Source organism: Musa acuminata, chromosome BXJ1-5 (assembly GCF_036884655.1).
Source record: "Musa acuminata AAA Group cultivar baxijiao chromosome BXJ1-5, Cavendish_Baxijiao_AAA, whole genome shotgun sequence".
Classification (NCBI taxonomy): Eukaryota; Viridiplantae; Streptophyta; class Magnoliopsida; order Zingiberales; family Musaceae; genus Musa; species Musa acuminata.
Genome location: NC_088331.1, coordinates 24,069,198 through 24,075,197, shown reverse-complemented (window position 1 = coordinate 24,075,197; position 6,000 = coordinate 24,069,198).

The window sequence follows — 6,000 nt, the reverse complement described above, 5'->3', positions numbered from 1 at the left end:
AGAGCCGGAAACCCCAGTCTTTAGGAGTACCCAATCTCCTCCGATTTGTCCCTTTGAGGAAACACATCCGGTTGAGCAAACTCACACATCATCCATCGAAGATATCGGGATTCGAATGGACCGATTTGAACAAAGACAAGAACGGCTTGAACTTCGACAAGATCAAATCCTAACCGAGCTGCAGCAAATCCATCGACAATTTGACTCTTTACTTAGGCACTTTAATCTTCCACCTCATGAATGAGCTTGTATGAACATCTGCTGTTTTTTGATATGACATGTTGTAAACTCCTTATGTTATTCATGAAGGACTTTGTTTTTATGGTTACCTGATATGCTGTACATATGTTACCCTAATATGGTTATCCTTGTTTGTGTAAGCATATTTGCAAACATCTCTTGTTGTTTATCTCGGATTTTGCACAGAAACTAAAAAGGTTTAAAAGCCTATGCCTTGAAAAATATGAAGCAACATACCAATGTTGTTGATAAGTCAGCAGTATGACATTGATATGGTTGCTATTACTAATATGATTGCTATCATGCCCTGTATCAAGATATCAAACAAAAATTTGCATCGTATGAGCTGATATCTTTACAAAACCCCTATGTGAAGAACAATTTGATTACATAAAAAGAGAATTAGGAATGTTGATGTGTCCGAATACTTAAACTAGTTAAAATTATTTTTCGGAAGTTATTACTATTACATGCCTTGACAATGCTTGATCAAATAACATGTTGCAAATTATGTGACAAATATTTTTAACCAAATGCATGTAAGAAGTTCATTTTTCGGTTTGTATGCTAAAAATGGGATTTTCCAGTACACTCTTATGAAAACTTTTTGAAAAATGACTTTCCTCCTTCAAGCAACAAACAATAAAGAGATATTCAAAGAATTATATGTGTCATGACTTCCTTTATGTGCTTGATAATGCTATCATGCTTTTTGTTGATGACAAAGGGGGAGAAACATATGAATTGATAAACACTATGTCATAGCTGAACTGCCATAATCATGTCTATGTCATAGTTGCAAATACTTGAGTGATGCTATAAACAATGTTATAGTTATGCCATCCTTGCATCACCAAGAGATATGTGCACATGCGCTATAGTTTGCATCATGTCTTGATTTGATATTCTATCTTGTGAAGTATATGCAAACTTGCTAGAAAATCTCAAATGTGTGCATCATGTAAAAGTCCTTCGTAGCTTTATATGATTACATGATGAATAGTTACAAACACTATCATACAAACTTAATGATGTATGTCATGCCTTGACATCATTCTTGAAGAGATACATCATGATGGGCATCATGATGGGAGCATTGATAAGTTTAACTGATCTAACTTATCAATACGTCACTTGAATTCTTAGGTCTTGAATTCAAGGTTGACTTATCTCAACTATGGCATATAGATAGGGGGAGTTAAGGACAACTCCTTTATCAATTGATTGTCATCATCAAAAAGGGGGAGATTGTTGAATCTCGGATTTTGATGATGAAGTCAATTGTCATTTGTTATCTAATCTATGTGTTGAGATAAGTGTGCAGGATTAACTACGATGAGAGTAAGACAAGCAGCAGGTGTTGCGCAAGAGTCAAGATCATGATCACGTTGGGAGTTCGAGAGTTCGACGGAAGTTCGGACGGTCATCGGAGGTTCAGCGAGAACAGATCCGAGAAGTCCAGAAGCTTGCCAAGCGAAGCTCGTCGGAACTTGCCAAGTGGATCGTCGCAAAGTCCAGGAGTATGCCGGATGTCCGCAGAAGGATCACCGAGGGTTTATCGGATGATCGACGGAAGTTCGCCGGAAACTCGCCAGAAGAAGCGATTGACGCATCGGAGCAAAGCTGCAGAAGTTGTCTTAGAGTTAATCGTAGTTAGCACGATGATTAAGCTTGAAAATGGGAGGTGATCCCATTAGCTTAATCTTGGGGCAATTGGGCCCCTGAAAAGATTCAAATTGGGCCGAATGGAGCGAACCATTCGGACCCTGATTGCACCAGGCGGTGCAACCGCCTAGGCCAGGAGGTGCAACCGCCAGGGCTGCGGGACTGGGCGGTGCAACCGCCCCAGCCAGGCGGTGCAACCGCCCAGGCCATGTCTTCTAGCGGGACTGGGCGGTGCAACCGCCCCAGCCAAGAGGTGCAACCGCCCAGGGCTTAGTCTTCGAGCTAGACTGGGCGGTGCAACCTCCTCTGTCAAGAGGTAGCACCGCCAGAGCTCAAGTTTCGAGCTCTGGCAAAGAGGTGCATCAGCCTGAGCTCAGTTTCGAGCTCTGCCAGGTGATGCAACCACCGAGCTCAGTCTTCGAGCTCTGCCAGGCGGTGCAACCACCGAGCTCAGTCTTCGAGCTCTGGCAGAGAGGTGCAATCGCCTGAGCTCAGTCTTCGAGCTCTGCCAGGCGGTGCCACCTCTCCAGTCAAGAGGTGCAACCGCCTGATCCCGGAATTCCGGGATTTGATCGTTTTGAGCTCCAAATTTGAATTGGGTTGGGGCCTATAAATACCCCACCCATTCAACACTGAAAGGATACAGATCCACACCGAATTCTTGATCTTTTCAGTGATTCTAAGAGCTCAAATTTGTGTAAAGTTCTAAATTTCTCCTCCTTCTGTTCTTTAAGTCTTGAGTTGTAAAGAGAGGAGAGAAAGGATCTGTAAAGGTTGTCTCCTAAGCCTGTCAAAAGGAGAGAAACTGTAAAAGGGCAGTTAGCCTTCGCCCATTGAAGGAAGGCAGCTAGTTGACGTCGGTGACCTCGTCGGAGGAGGAAGCCAAAAGTGGAGTAGGTCAAGACTGACCGAACCACTCTAAATCTCTGGTTTGCTTTTACCTTGAGCACTTTTCCATTACTGCAAACCTCCTACATTGCTACTGCCCTCTGCGCCTTTACGAACGAGTTTCTAAGCTCTGATCTTTCAGAATCTACATTCAAACGTAAATCGTGTTTTCGTACGATCTTCACACTGCAGTTTACGCTTACATTCGGATTCCATTTATAACTGCAAATTGCTTTCTACGTAAAATGCTTTTCAAGGTTCAAAACTGCCTTTAGACGCAAAACTACATTTAGACGTAAAATTACGTTTAGACGTAAAACTGCGTTTAGACGCAAAACTGCGTTTAGACGCAAAACTGCGTTTAGACGTAAAACTGCGTTTAGACGTAAAACTGCGTTTAGACGCAAAACTGCGTTTAGACGTAAAACTGCGTTTAGACGTAAAACTGCGTTTTGACGTAAAACTGCGTTTGGACGTAAAACTGAGTTTAGACGCAAACTGCGCTTAGACGCAAACTGTGCTTAGACGCAAACAGTGTTTAAACGCAAACTGCGCTTAGACGCAAAACTGCGCTTAGACGCAAACTGCACTGTGATTCTGCTTTTATATCGAAATCATTTTTTATCGGACGAACACAGCTTTAGCTTTTAAATTGCTGTAAGATTTCCGCTGCACTAATTCACCCCCCCCCTCTTAGTGCTCTCGATCCTAACATGGATATGGCATCCATCTTTTTATTTTGCCTATGCAACTCAGGAGTCATAGATCCTAACATATAATACTGAGTAAGAGTGGAGTCATCTATGTATTTCACGTAGCGAGCGATCTCATCCTTGCTTGCCCCTTTCTCGAGCGTAAGCATCACTATATCAAGGACATATGCGCCGTAAGAACAATTCTCAAGTTACGGAGCCAATTCATATAATTCAAACTAGTGAGGTGGTTGACATTAAGTATACAATGTAAGGGATTTAAAAGCGATATTTTCTGAAAATAAAGATGCAGATGAAATAAATAACATACAGATTTCGTAGATAAATAAACAATAAGATATGGACTTCTATCTTAATCTACTCTCACTATTTATTTAGCGAATCACGCAACACCTTTAGCATGTGAATAAGCTCGAGGTGACTCTCCCTGAGCTCCTCAATGTGTTCAAGGAGGTAGAGAGCACTATCAAGAAAGAGAAGTCAGTTCTCTCTACTGGTAAGACTAGAAAAAAATGAAGGCAGAAAAGTCTCTTAAGAATGGCAAGAGCAAGGGCAAACTAGGTAAAGCAAAGGTTACTAAGAAAGATCTAGCAAAGGACAAAGGCCAGTACTTTCACTACGGTAAAGAGGAGCACTGGAAGAGGAACTATAAATAGTACCTTGTAGAGGGGCAAAATAGAAGCTTGGAGAAGCTTTAGGTACATTCATGATCAGTCTCCATTTGTTAGACTCTTATGATAACATATGAGTATTAGATACCGGTAGTGCTTATCACACTTGCAATTCATTACAAATTCTAGCAAAACCTAGGAGATTGGCGAGAGGCGAGATGAACCTCAAGATAGACAATGGAGCAAAAGTAACTATAGTAGCTGTTAGCAAGGTCACCCTACATCTGCTTGGTGGAGTTATCATTGTATTGGATACATGCTATTTTGTTTCTTCTATTATCAAAAATATTGTTTTCATTTCATATTTGATAGTTAGTAGATATAAATTAATTTTTTAGAATAATAGTTGTTCAATACTATTAGATGATGAAATCATCACGAGAGGAACATTACATAATGGTTTGTTTATGCTAGACACTGCTCCACATATCATGAATGTAAGTGTGTCCAAGAAGAAACGAGATAAGGTGAATAGTGTAAACATATGATATTATAGGCTAGGTCACATCTATGATAAAAGGATTCAAAAGTTGCTAAAGGATGGACATCTAGATCCATTCGACTATGAGTCATATGTAACTTACGAGCCTTGCCTTCATGGAAAACTGACCAACTCTCCTTTTAGTGGAACTGGAGAGAGAGCCACTAAGCTATTGGAACTCATACATAGTGATGTATAAGTCCGAGGCCTTTGATTTCTCAAGGTATGGATATGTATACTTAATGAAGTATAAGTCCAAGGCCTTTGAGAAATTAAGAGATTATAAGAATGAAGTGGAGAACTAGATTGGAAAGTGTATCAAGACTCTTTGATCAAATCGAGAAGGTGAATACTTGAGTAAGTTCACCCAATTTCTCAAGGACCATGGGATTCTATCCTAATAGACACCTCCTTATATACCTCAACTCAATAGTATATTTGAAAGAAAGAATCGTACACTATTAGACATGGTGCGGTCCATGATGAGCTTTGCCGACCTACCCATCTCATTTTAGTGATATGCCCTTAAGATTGCAGTTTACCTTCTGAACAAAGTTCCAACTAAGTCAGTAGTATCTACACCATATGAGATATGGAAAGGAAAAAAGCTCAATCTTAAGATTGTTAAGATTTGGGGTTGCCCTGCCCACGTTAAAAGATACAACCCCGATAAGTTAGAATCGATGATGGAGCGATGCAAGTTCGTGGGATACCCCAAGAAAACTTGTGGGTATTATTTTTATCATCCCGAGGACCAAAATGTCTTTGTAGCTAAGAGAGTGGTATTTCTTGAGAAGGAACACATTTTTGGCGAAGATAGTGGGAGCATGATAGAGTTGAGTGAGATTGGAGAATCTAGCTCGAGCACCACTCCACAGCCCGAGTCTGTTCAAGTACCTAGCACACAAGTTTCGACTTTAAGTAAGTCCGGCAAAGTATCTCATCCTCTTGAGAGATATGTGGGACATATTAAATGAGAGGATATTAAGGATATTGATCCTTAGACCTACGAGAAGGCTATTACGAGTATAGACTCCGGGAAGTGGCAAGAAGCCATGAATTATAAGATGGATTTCATATACTCCAACAAGTTTTGGAACCTAGTTGATGCACCCGAGGGTATTGTACTCATTGGTTGCAAGTGGATCTTCAAGAAGAAAATTAGAGTATATAGAAATGTAGAGACCTATAAAGCAAGGCTAGTAGCTAAGGAATATCGTCAAAGGCAATGTGTTGACTATGATAAAACCTTCTCACCTATAGTGATGCTAAAATCCATCCAAATTTTATTGGCTTTTGCAGCACACTATGATTATAAGATCTGCTAGATGGATGTGAAAAC